Below are 13,487 nucleotides of genomic sequence, written 5' to 3'. Positions count from 1 at the left end.
GATCAAGTAACTTGTCCAAAGATATATACATACACACACACACACACACACACACACACACAAATTAGCTGGGCATGGTGACATGCACCTGTAGTCCCAGCTACATGGGAGGCTGAGGCAGGAGAATCGCTTGAGCCCGGGAGGCGGAGATTGCAGTGAGCCAAGATCATGCCACTGCACTCCAGTCTGGGCGACAGAGTGAGACGCTGTCTCAAAAAATAAAAAAATACATACATATAAAAAATAAATGTAAGATACAATAGAGGCAGCGAGGGGAAGCAAGGCCTAACCTATTGGGGTCTGACAGTACTTAACAGGGTGCCATGGGAAGGCCTGGCTTCCTCCCCTGACCCTCAAGTTTCCACACTGTAAAATCAAGGGTTAAAACATGAATGGCACAACTAATATCCACATCTGCTCAGACACGTATTAACATCCTGTGAACTGAACCTTGGCCTTCAGAAAGCTGCCCCAAAGTCAGTCCTTCAAGCAGGGAGAGTGGAATCATTTCCCAATACCTACAATTACATCCTTTGTTGAAGGGGCTAGGTGAGGTTCTGATGGCGTAAATACGGTGACTTGGCCAAGGCCCTGGAATGGAAGACACCTCTTGGCAAATCAGTCGTCCTCCTGGAGATTTCCCAGACAGAGATGAAAAACAAGTGGGAAATTAAATGTTCCAGTGACAAGAGAGAGGTAAAGCCTTCCTTCTCTCTCTGAGAAGTGCTCTGTGCCCAGAAGGGAAGTACAAGAATTGCCACCACATCAACTGAATCTGTTCCCGAAGATGTGTTGGAAGGAAAAATGTTTGAGTCTATGGCGTTCCCGGCACACCCAAACTCCCAACCAATTAACTCAAATATCTCAAAAGCATTGCTAAACACCTATCTAGCAACCTTTTAAGGATTTCTGCCTAAAACAAAGCATTTTAAATGGAAGTAAATAAAAATCTTGTTATTATTTTAAAATCATCCAGTAACTTAACCCTAAGCAGTGGGTAGGTTTGTGTGCATTGATATTATTCAGTATAAGATGCAAAGCAGATTTTCCTTCTGCATAACGGACATGTGCCACAGTGTAAATAAACAAGTAAATCAATAGGTTAATGATGTTAATTATGAATCCATCTGAATTGGACCTGGGCTGAGAGGGCCTCCAGGTCTCTGGGTAAAGGAAGAAAAATGTATGGAAAATAATTAAGAAAAAGACCTGATCCTCACAGGAGAAGAGCCGAGATTCACCTGTAGCACATGCCGCCTTCTCCCACCTGGATTTGAGTGCAGCGTGAATGCTTCCAGCAGTGAGCATGTGTATGTATAGTAATTACCACATCGTTTTTTAATTGTTTAGTATGTTCAGGGTAACATTTTGTTTTGCGTGTAAGCATTCAGATGTGAGATTTCAGCTAGTGGGGATAATTACAATGACTTACATTTCAATCAATATTTAATTTTTTTAAGTTATAGATCTTAGAAGCTCGCTCTTGGTTTTGCTTTTCCTCTCAACTTATGGATCTTTGTATTTTATTTATGAACTTAGTAGTTTTTATATAAAAGCAAGATCACATTTACTTGTTCATTGATTCATATTCAATTAACTCATAAATTTGATAGATTAAATTCTCATAAACTTTTAACATCATTTAAACATTTAATTAAGAAAATTCCTTTAGATATTTCAACTACAATTATGAATTTAATTTAGCCAATTCAAACACTTCAAACACCTAACAAGGGAGACTTACAAATATGATGAACAAATTATCCCTAAGCACTTAAGCAGCTTCTGTAAATCTAATCAGACATAAAATTTGTTGCTTAGATTTTGTTTTAAATATCATAAAAAGCAAGCAGAAACTATATAAAGCAAATCAAAGATTATAAAATTTCTTACTGCAACTGTAAACACAGCTTATACAAAAGTATCAATATTATGGATTTATTTCTTCATCATCTTGTTGTGGTAAAAGAAATATATGTGCATGGACCTATTCATTTCTCACTCCAATCAAGACGAACAAAATAGTACTAATCTTGCATTTAAGCTAAGGAGACTTGGTAGGAAGCTTGGGTACATGACATGGGTGGCACAACTTTATTTGGTTGAATTAGGAAGATTAAGCCATGGGATGCCATTCCAAGATCCTGGACCCACAGAGGTCTCATGCTGGGTAGGTTTTCCAGGCTTCTGATGGGTTGGTGTCCATCTTGTGGTGAGATTCTATCAGGCACGTCACTGGCACTTTCTAAACTCTTGCCATTTGTCTGGGATTTAACCAATAATACATGTTTCAATTTTTTACATCCTACATCCTTGCCTTGCAATGACCAGTCTCTTGACTCCCCAGTAGCTTGGGGATTCCAAGCTACTGGGTTTCACTTCATTCCCGTACAATGACCCAGTTGTGTAATTTCTTACATTAAAACCTAATGTGCTCAAGTCTCTTGCCCAATTTTCTACAAAGTTGTCTATCTTTTTCTTGCTCATTTGCAGGAGTTCTTTATATATATTCTAGATGTAAGCTGTTTGCCAGCTATGTCTGTTGTAAATATCTCCTTCCACTCATTTGAGATGGAGAGTTGGGGCCTCTCATCTGAGACTCAATCCTCGATTACAGGCTTGAGATCTTTTCTTGAATGTCCAACGGGTATGCCAGAATTTATATGGCAAGAATGAGTATCTCATTTACGGATTCCCCATCTTCCCACTTCCTACTCCTTTTTTGAAACTCTCTCCAAATCAGAAATTGGCACCATTATTCATCCAGTTGTCTAGCTCCATTCTTTTAATCATTCTCTGGAACCCTTTTTATATCATAAAACAGAAATTATATACAGAAAGTACATGAAAATAAACGCATAATTTAACAAATTAAGATAAACACTCATGCAACTACCATTCAGGTCAAAAAATAACATTGCCAGCACTCAAAAATTTATCATAAATCATATATATATATGCTTTGCCTGTATTTGAACTTTATATTTATGGAATCACAGAATACTTTTTTTTGCATCTTCACGTTTTCTTTCAATATTATACTTGTAATTCTCATCCTGTTATGTATAACTGTAGTTCATACATTTTCATTGTTGCATATTATTTCACTATACTATATATGCCACCTTCTACTCTTAATGGATATTTATGTTGTTCCAATTTCTAGCTATTATTATTATTATTTTGAAATGGAGTCTCGCTCTGTCGTCCTGGCTGGAATGCAGTGGTGCCATCTTGGCTCACTACAACCTCTGTCTCCCAGGTTCGCGTGATTCTCCTGCCTCAGCCTCCCAAGTAGCTGGAATTACAGGCAGGCACCGCCACACCCGACTAATTTTTGTATTTTTACTAGAGAGAGGTTTTCACCGTGTTGGCCAGGCTGGTCTCAAACACCTTACTTTGTGATCCGCCTGCCTTGGCCTGCCAAAGTGCTGGGATTACAGGCATGAGCTACCATGTCCAGCCCCAGCTATTGTTAACAATGCTTCTGAACTTCTAAAAATATTCCTACCCATTTTAATGATTACACATATGCATGAATTTGTTTAAGGTATATATCTAGGACTATAACTGCTGGTCACAGAAAGTTCTCAGCTTTCGTAGAAAAAACGAAGCTCTTTTCCAAAGTGGTTGTAGCATTTTTTTTTTCTTTTTAACTTGAGTCGGTATTATTAAGCTATATTTTTATCAGGATTTATTTATTTGATTTAAAATTTCAAATGTATTGGCACGCAGTTTTTCATCACATTCTCTTCTTTTTGATGTCTGTAGCATTGGTGGTGACGCATCCGCCCTTTATTTTTGATATTGTGTGTTTGTGTCTGTTCTTCATTATTCTTGGTCAGTGTTCTCAGGGCAAAAGTGGCTTCTATGATCATTTTCCTTTCTGGGTTCTTATATATCTCCTTCCAACTAGCCCTGGTTATTTCTTACTATCTTGTTAGCCCTTCATTTATTTGAAAGAGTTTTTAAAAGGTTATCAAATGGTCGGGCGCAGTGGCTCGCGCCTGTAATCCCAGCACTTTGGGAGGCGGGGGGTGGGGGGCAGATCATGAGGTCAAGAGATCAAGACCATCCTGGCAAACATGGTGAAACCCCCTCTCTACTAAAAGTACAAAAATTAGCTGGGTGTGGTGGGCGCCTGTAGTCCCAGATACCTGGGAGGCTGAGGCAGGAGAATTGCTTGAAACCAGGAGGTGGAGGTTGCAGTGAGCCGAGATCCTGCCACTGCACTCCAGCATGGGTAACAAAGTGAGAGTCCGTCTCAAAAAAAAAAAAAAAAAAAAAAGTTATCAAACATCTTTATTCGTATCTGATGAGAGGCATGGTTTCAAAATCAGAGCCCTGATTCTGGAAGTCCATGGTTAAGATTCCTCTTTCTCTCATGTCCAGTCTGTCGGAAGTCCGGTCAGCTCGACCTCTAAAGCAGATCCTGATCATGCCCACTGCTCTCTAGCTGGCATGCTCTTATACCCTATTTCACAAGGGCTCTCTTGACCCAATTTTGAGATCTTGGCTAAAAACTCTCAGTTCCTCTTTGTGGGCACTTCGCTCAGCCTGCACTCCAACCCCTTTCCTTACTGGGCTCTAACATTCCTGGGTCACAACAATATACCCAACTTGCAGGAATTCTTTGCTAAACATCAAGGGATGAACCCTTCTTCCTTGGTTCTGTGAAATCACTCAAAATTCCCAACCCACAGGAAGCCCCTAGACCTGCTAACCCCACTCCACTTGCCATAGAGAAGCCACCTTCTACATTCCAGCTTGCTATTCCCCGTCCCTGGGTGCAATCCCCTACATGGCCCTGCACGGCAACTTTCTCCCACTGGATGCTGTAAGTAATAGAGTTCTGCTTTTCATCTCATCAGAGGTCAGTGTGTCCATCTTACCATCGCCAGACCCTAATGTTATAACAGTAAGCCCCTCCCCACCAGCTTCAGTCTGTCATCTTGAAGTCTTGAAGTCTTCAAATAGCCCCCTCTCTCCCTCCTTTCTATTACAGCCTGCTAGACTTCACCTGTCATAGAGCCCAAGTCATAAGTCACATCCTTCCCTTCCCTGAATAAGATGCTGTTAGCATTGAAATCAGACTGAAACCCAAACTTCTTCCTATGGCTTAAAAGGTCCTGTATGGCTTTGCTCCTGCCAACCTCTCCGACCCCATCCACTATTCCACTCTTGTTCAGTCTCATAGTCCTAGTTCTTAGAACATCTTAGAACATAGTACGCACTCATAAATCTTTGATAATTGTCAGGTAAACAGAAACCACTCTAGGTACTTCAGACAGAGTGATTCAATTTAGGGAATTGGTTGTAAAAACGTTGGAAGGACCAGTGGAGTGAAAAAGAAATGTGGTGTCATTTTGGGCTCACAATCCTGTATCACTATCAATGCTGCTTGACTGTTGTCATTGCCACTGATAAAAGTTAGGAGCTTGGATTCTCTCTGATGTTAGTTCCAGTATCTCGCATGGATACATCCCATTGGCAGAACCCAATCGAAATCCAACTCGAAGGATGTCTGGGAAATGTAATTTTTTTAAATTTTTGAGACAGAGTCTCCCTCTGTCACTCAGGCTGGAGTACAGTAAGGCGATCTCGGCTCACTGCAACCTCTGCCTCCCGGGTTCAAGCGATTCTCCTGCCTCAGCCTCTCGAGTAGCTGGGATTATAGGCACGCGCCACTGTGCCTGGCTAATTTTTGTATTTTTAGTAGAGATGGGGTTTCACCATTTTGGTCAGGTTGGTCTCAAACTCCTGACCTCGTGATCTGCCCGCCTCGGCCTCCCAAAGTGCTGGGATTACAGGCGTGAGCCACCATGCCTGACCAGGAAATGTAATTTTTAAACTCCTAGCACTGGTGATTCCAGGAGGAATGTAGAAGGTCAGGGATAGGGTATGGTGTTTGGCATGGTAAGAAAGGCCTTTGAATGGCCCTGACTGCAGACCTCATGGGAATTTTGTCATGTGCCCTCTTTTCTGCCCTGGTTCCACTTGTCCATGTTTCTGTCCATAAAGTGGCTTGGCCAGGGCCCATCATGCTGCACATCTTGGCCAGGATGCCTCACCTTCAGACACCATGAACCTTGCTGGGGTCAACAGCTATGGGGAGAACAGCCTCCATTTGCCCCACTCTAGGCCTCATGCACTGCAGAATCAAAATTAGTTCTGCCTGTTGAACCTGGAACCTCATCAGGCTGCTCATGTAAATGAAATTTGAACAATTGTGGCCTCTAACCTGTGACCATGGAACTTAAATCCAGCTCAGGTTGCTGATCAGAACAGATGCCACAGTAACCATTCCATTATCTTCCCATCCCTTCCTCTTATCTTCCCATCCATTCCTCTTATCTTCCCATCCCTCCAACCTATCCAAATTTCCCCTCCTACTCCAGAAGCCAGGAATGAAGATTACTCTAAGAGTTGTCTAGATCCAGGGGCACAGACACCTCCATGCCTAGAGTTTGGAGGGGTTAAGGTGTAGGCTAAGCAAAGCACCCACAAGGAGGGATTGAGAGGTTTTAGCCAGGATCTCAAAACTGGGTCAAGACGGCACTTGTGAAATATGGTATTACAGCATGTCAGCTAAAGAGACCCTTCAGGTCCCTAGATAGTCAATATTTTTGGGCCAGGGATGTCAAGTCCAGATCCTGGAAAAGGAGTATGGACAGTCAGTCTTCTAGGCCAGTCAAGTGGTCCTCCATCGTCACAGAGAATCAGCCCTCCAGAGACAGGTATAGAGAGTTGTTTGGCTTCACAGTCAGAGTGTCTTCCAGAAATGGGATTGCATAATCTGGAGCCAGGAGGGCAGGACAGTGCAAAACCAGTGAGGAAGGGTCTTCCAGAAACAGGCTGCAGAATTCCAAAACTAGGAGCAGAAAGTCCTCTGGAGCTGTGGGGTTTACCCTGGAGTCGACAATGTTGTGGGACTATAAATATCTCTGGAATATTTTCCAGAGCCAAGATCAGATATATTTCCAGAGCCAGAGACAGCAAAATTTTTTTGCTGATCAACAGTCATAGCGTTTTCTAGAGCCAGAAATAGAACCTCTTGAAGATATAGAATAATCCATTTTTTTTGCTATAAAGGATGGCATCTCTTCCAGTGCTGAGGGACACTGCCCTTCCTCCATCAAAGGCTGGAACAGGCTGTAGGGCACTGTGCTATGGGAGTCTCCAGTGACAATGAAGTTAACGCAATTTGTCCTTATAGATATCACCCACTTGGCCCTTTCTGCAAGATATCCTGAACCTATGATCGCTTCAAGATCCATACTTATGCAGAGACCTCATTAAAACATACTCTCGCCTGTAATCCCAACACTTTAGAAGGCGGAGGTGCGTGGATCAATTGAGGTCAGGAGTTCAAGACCAGCCTGGCCAACATGGCGAAACCCTGTCTCTACTAAAAGTACAAAAATTTATCTGGGCGTTGTGGCAGGCACCGGTAATCCCATCTACTTGCGAGGCTGAAGCAGCAGAATCGCTTGAACCTGGGAGTGGAGGTTGCAGTGAGCCAAGATCATGCCTTTGCACTCCAGACTTGGCAGCAGAATGAGTCCATCTCAAAATAAAAATAAAAACATACTCTCCTGTGTTTCCTTCTGAAGACCCTCTACTCAGAGAACACAGGTGGTGGTGCCTCACTCAGAAAATGTGCCCAAGTCTAGCTGAGAAGCAAGTCTCCTAGCTGGTTTACTTCTAGACCCTCAGATGGGGCATAACCCTTTGACACCTACTGCTTTTAGAGGAGTGCTTCCACACAACAGGGCAGGTACATAAAGCACTGATGTGCAGAAGATTCCAGGCCCTCTTTTGTTTTCATCAAGTTGCAGATTCACCTCTTCTTCTTTGAGTGATTATATTGGCAAATCACTCTGATGCCCGCAAGCTCCAAATAAACCACGTGAGCAGTCCTAGAGTCAACACACTGCTATGCCAAGAACGTGGGCCTTGGAACACGACAGGCCTGGGTTCAATTCAGTAATACCATGTGGTCTTGGAGGAGACACTTTCTCTCTCTGGACGTTTCAGATAGGAAGAACAATACCCCTCCTGCAGGGCTGTCCTGAATGTTTAATGTAACAATATGTGAAGGCCCTACATGTGCCCTGGCTAGAGGAGGTTCTAGTCACTGTTCAACTGAAAGACAGACCAGATTTGGGAAAGTGCAGTGAGGGGGAAACTGGGTGCCTAAAAAGACTCTGGTTCTGCTGGTCGACCCAACTGTGTGACTCTGGGCAGTCACTTGCCTTCTCTGGCCCTCAGTTTCCTCATATGTCAAACCAAAGGTTGAGTAAGAGGATTCTAAGGGCATTGCCAGCTCTGACATTCTGAAGTTTCCTTAATTGGAAGATCTGAGTTGATTCTTTTGACATTTAAGAAGCCACTCAATTGTCCTGTCTTGGTTCATTGGGAGAGGACATCTGTAGTCACTGCATGAAGGATTTCCGTGAGAGTTTGAGGGTATTCACGTGGTATTATGACAAAAATCCAGGACTCAGCTGGGCATCGTGGCTCATGCCTGTAATCCCAGCACTCTGGGAGGCTGAGGCGGGTGGATCACTTGAGGTCAGGAGTTTGAGACCAGCCTGGCCAACATGGCAAAACCCCGTCTCTACTGAAAATACAAAAATTAGCTGGATATGGTGGCACCTGCCTGTAATCCCAGCTACTCGGGAGGCTGAGGCAGGAGAATTGCTTGAACCTGGGAGGCGGAGGTTCCAGTGAGCTGAGATCATGCCATTGCGCTCCAGCCTGGGTGACAAGAGTGAGACTCCATCTCAAATAATAATAACAATAATAATAAAAACCCAGGGCTTTTATCCCACCATCTACTTTGTTTCACGTTTTTCCTTGAGAGAGTGAATAACAAGTATGTGTGACAAATGAGAAGTCAAGACACCACTCTGTAATGCGTGAAGCAAACACCAGTATCCCAAAACAGGGCTGTGCCACACTAGAGTCCTAGCAAGCCCTCTCCATCCTCCTCTAACACCCATAATAATGTCATTACTATAGCTGATTGATTGGATAGTTGCATGTGCCAGGCAACAAACCTTATTTAATTCTCATAACAACCCAATGATTGCACTGTAATGACCCCGCTTACCAGAAAATGGGCCTCATCAGTCTTCAGAAATCTGACCCAACAGATAGGCAACTTTTCCTCCCTGCTGAGGGGTGATAGGAAGGATGGACATGGTGGGGGTTGGGGGCAGTCCCAGCTCCTAGGTGGTCGCTATAACACGACTAAAGAGATGGGAAGCAGGTGCATGGAGGTTGGGAAGGAAGGGTAGAGGCTGGGAGGGATGGGTGGAGGCTGGGGTAAGGGCCATGGGTAGGGGGCTGATGGGGGTTTGAATTTGTGGAAGCGTACTTGGGACGAAGCTCTGTGCTGAGTGCTGGGAATGGAGTTGAATCACAGCCTGAGTGTGTGTGTGTGTGTGTGTGTGTGTGTGTGTAGGGGTGGGGAGATGTGAAAAGAGATAGACATCTTTTCGATGCAGCATGACTCTTGAAATAAAAGTTGCATACACAAGCTGACACCAATATCATACGGAAGGAGAGCGATGACCCTATCTGGTTGCCAGGGAAGCCCTCACAGCCTCCCAGGTGAGCTGGTGCCATCTCCTCAGTCACCTGAACTGTGGCTCCACGTCCTTTACACCTCCTCCTGAGTTTGGGTCTCTCCATCTCTACTCCAGCTGGAAGTCTTAGTTCCCCCTGCTCTGACTCTCCCCAGTCCCTGCAATGACTGGTCTCCTAGTCCCCTCCAGCCCATCCTCCACACAGCTGCAAGAGTGGGGATCTTCCTAAAATGCAAACCTAATCATAGACCTCTCCTCTTCCATCACCCAGCTGCCTGAGAATGTGGTCCAAGATCCCTTAGCACAACATTCAAGCCCTTTGGGATCTCGTTTCTGCTTCCCCTTTCAGCTTTACTTTAAACTCCTCCTCCTCTCCAACACCCTCAACTCCACCATCTAATTTCCTGCCATAGTGCCTCGAGTGTTCCTTGCTTTTTACTGTCCCCAGTCATTGCGCAGGCTGTCCCCTCTGCCTAGAATCCCTTCCCTACCCTTCCTCATCTGGTTCCTTCAGGTCCTGGCTCTGTATCCCTTTCTCCCAGCAGTCCCCCGATTGGGTGGGTTGAGTAGGGACCCCTCCTCTGTTTTCCCACAAGCCCCGTGCTCCTTCTATTTTAATCCTTAACACACTGCCTTGTCATTTTCTCCTGGACTGCTTGCTTGATCGGACTGGGGGGGCTTTGTGAGGGCAGGGCGTGGAGGTGGACTCATCTTTGCGTCTGCAGAGCCCAGTGCTGCACCTGGATGCTGGAGGGTGCTCATTGCTGTTTGCAGAATGTATGGATGAGTGTGTGGTTCCAGGGTTGTGGGGGCGGGGTGGTCTTGGCAAGGCACTGTGGGCCAGGTTGAGGGAGTGGGCCGAGTGGGCGTCTACAGGAATTCTGATGCCTGGGCCAGCAAGAGCTCGGCTTTCCCCTTACGGCCTGAGTAGGGGGTCTCTGGGGCTCAGTCGGAGGGGAGGGGGTCCCTGGGCCCCACCATATCCTGGAAAGGGGTGTGGACGCGGCTTTCCCTCCCGGAGCTTGCTTCGAGCGTCCCTCTGCACAGCCGGCCTGAGCTGTCATAGCAACAGCCCGCCCCGGCGGGGGCGCCGGCCAATGGCAGCCGGTTCTGGTGAGGTAATATCCCGGTCTGAAAGCCCATTGGCTCCGTTTTTGTCCACGTCTGGGTCCAGGCCTGTGGTGCCCGGACACTGCAGGGGGAGCACAGAGCGTGCGCAGGGAGCCGAGCTGTCTACACCGGAGGCGCGATTCCTCTGCCTGCGCTCCGCGCGCTCCCCCTCTGCTCTGGGCTGGCTGCCTCTGTCCTTCTCCTCTCTCTTTGCGTGCCGTACCTGTCCCTGGTTGTGTCGGTCGTTTTGTGCGTCTGTCTCCCTGACTCTCTTGGGGTCTCGGTGGCCCCTTCTTCTTGTCCCTGTCTCTGCGCCGGGGTCTCTGACTCTGAGTGCGCCTCCCCGTCTTGTCCAAACAAGGGCGCAGTGAGAGTTCCTTCACTTGCAGCCAGAAGGTGACTCACTGCTTCAAACCGCAAGGCAGCCCGGCCAGCCTCCGGCACCTTCTTCCCGAGTCTGTGGGAAGCTCTGGCACACACACAGGCCGAGGGCTTGAGACCCCGAGAGGCCTGGGCTGGCCTTTCCCTGGTTGGCCTCACTAGACCTTTGTTCTTGTTGACTTGTTGCCCAGTCAAGGGAAAGGCAGGACGGTCTGGGCTTTGGGGAAGGGAAGGGGACAGATTTAGAGAATTGGGCATGAGCTTCCATAATGCCAGCAGGGGAGGTTAGACAGCTGGAGGGACTTCCAGAAAACTACAAAGGCATAGGCACTGGGCCGAGTGAATGAAAAGGGCAGTTGGACTTCGCTCTACCCACCCCTCTGTCTGTCCATCCATCAACACAACACATTGATGCCCGTCAGTGCCAGGTTCTGGGCTTGGCAATGGCTCAGTCCCCTGAGTGCCTGGAATCACAGTCCAGTCTGGGAGGCAGACACACAAACCCCGGGTTTCAATGGGATTCCAGAAGAAGCTAAAACTCACCCTGCCAGGTGGGGTGCTTGACTCAGGCAGCGAAGCTTTGTGGAGGAGGTGGTCTTTGAGCTGGTGTTTTGGAGGATGGCCAATAGCTTGTTTGGATCAGCCTGGGCAAGGCACAATGACAGACCAGTCCGGAAGGATCAGGGGTGGTTGGAAGGTCCAGGAATATGAATACCTGCATGAGGGAGTTTGCACTTGAACCCAGGGGCAGTTTGCAGCCACCCAGGGATCAGAGCAGGGGAGAAGCGTGGTCAAAATGGTTTTCGTGCGGTCATGCCGGTGACAGAATCTTGGCTGTCTTGCTCAATGCTGCACCGCAGCCCAGGGTACAGTGCCAGGCCCACAGTGAGTATTCATGCACTTGTCGAAGGAAAGCGTGAACTGAAGGGGAGAGGTTGTCCTGATGGATAAGGGCTGAAGTGATGAGGTCGTCTTCATGTGGTGGTGGAGGGGAGGGGAAAAGGGAGGGTTCAAGAAAGGTAAAAGACAGGTAGAAGTGATGGGCACTACTGGTTTACTGGAGGTTGTGAGGGTGATGGAGAGGAAGCTGCCTGGGATAACACCTGTGTTTCTGGTTTGAGCAGCTAAGGGTTGGGGGAGAGGGAATACAGGTGGGGCAGATCTCAAGGGAAAGGTGGTTAGTTCAGAGTTGGAGCCTCAGCATCTGAGATGCTTGTGAGACCTCTGGGTGGGACTGGATGGGAGAGGTCTGGGCTGGGGTGGCCTGCGTAAAGATGGTGGCTGAAGCTGTAAGTAGACATGAGCTGCTTAAGAACTGGGACATTTACGAGCAGGTTTCTCTGGTGAGGGGGTCCTTTAGAACCCCAAGGAGACCTGGGTAGGAGTCAGAAGTCCTGGGTTTTGGTGGATTCTGACACTGGCTTGCTGTGTGCCCTCAGGCAAGTCATTCCTTTCTGGGCCACTGTCCCCTGATCTCTCAGCAGAGCTTCTCAGAGGTGGAGAGTGGTGTGGACTACTTCTATTTTTTAAGGCCTCTGGATATTGTTAAAAAAAAAAAAGAGATGTGCCCCTAACAGGGTAACAAAAATTGTGGTTATTTACTATGTTCACATTTACACATTAACATTACAAGCAGACACAAGGACTGTGAGTATACTGTCATGTGGAGGTTAGTCTAGACCAGAGTTGTATTGGGAAATTTGTCCCCTGGTTCTGGCCTTCCTGGATGCTTGGAGTAATTGCCCTTTTGGATAGGAAAGCTGCCTGGCTGCGGGTAGAGAAGGGGTGAGGGTATGTGGAGGCCAGAAGGAGCTGGGCCAAGGCTTATGTCTGAGCAGGAGCTCATAAGTTCTTGCTCTAAGCCTGGGCATTCATGCCCCTCTCCTAATTCCTGCCAGTCCCCAACTTGGTGTCTTTTCTCCAGGAGCCATCAGAGGCTATGCCAGTCCCAAAGCGGGCAAGAGCACTGTTGCAGCTCCTGCAGGACCACCTTCCTCTCCTGTTCATCCCTCAGCTCCTCCAAGATGAGAGTATTGTTAGATGAGCTGGGCCCAGTCTCTGTCTTTAACTCACCCCTGGGCAGGTCACTGCCTCTCTGAATCTCGGGGTCTTGACATCTCTATGTCCTCATGCTGTAGGCTGGTGGCTGGCACAAAGTACGTACTTAGTAAATGTTGGTTGAGTTGAAATGAATGGTGAAGTGGTTTATTTCACTGGAGCATGGGTTACGGGAAGAGTGGTAGAGAGAGAGATCATGTTGTTGGAGTCATCAAAATAAGATCATGTCTGCAAATGTGCTTTGGAAAAGGTAAATCAAATATTTTAGAGTCAGCATCATATCATATTTGGCCTAATGCCCCTGAAAGGCTTCCAGAGCAAAGAGTAGACACAAAATGAGTTTTT

General features: G+C 46.7%; 1 long non-coding RNA gene across 1 annotated transcript; it reads right to left on the bottom strand.

Annotated features, from left to right (window-relative positions):
* Nucleotides 1–1,487: 1,487 nt before the first annotated feature.
* On the bottom strand, nucleotides 1,488–10,645 carry LOC112611718. The gene is made up of 3 exons (XR_003116715.1): nucleotides 10,468–10,645; nucleotides 9,116–9,179; nucleotides 1,488–2,264 (listed from the first exon to the last, which is right to left on the bottom strand). It is a non-coding gene; the product is annotated as an uncharacterized LOC112611718 (long non-coding RNA).
* Between the last annotated feature and the right edge of the window lie 2,842 nt (nucleotides 10,646–13,487).

Source organism: Theropithecus gelada, chromosome 1 (genome assembly GCF_003255815.1).
Source record: "Theropithecus gelada isolate Dixy chromosome 1, Tgel_1.0, whole genome shotgun sequence".
Classification (NCBI taxonomy): Eukaryota; Metazoa; Chordata; class Mammalia; order Primates; family Cercopithecidae; genus Theropithecus; species Theropithecus gelada.
The sequence above is the reverse complement of the archived record's forward strand: the minus strand, read 5'-3'. Positions and strand labels throughout refer to the sequence as shown.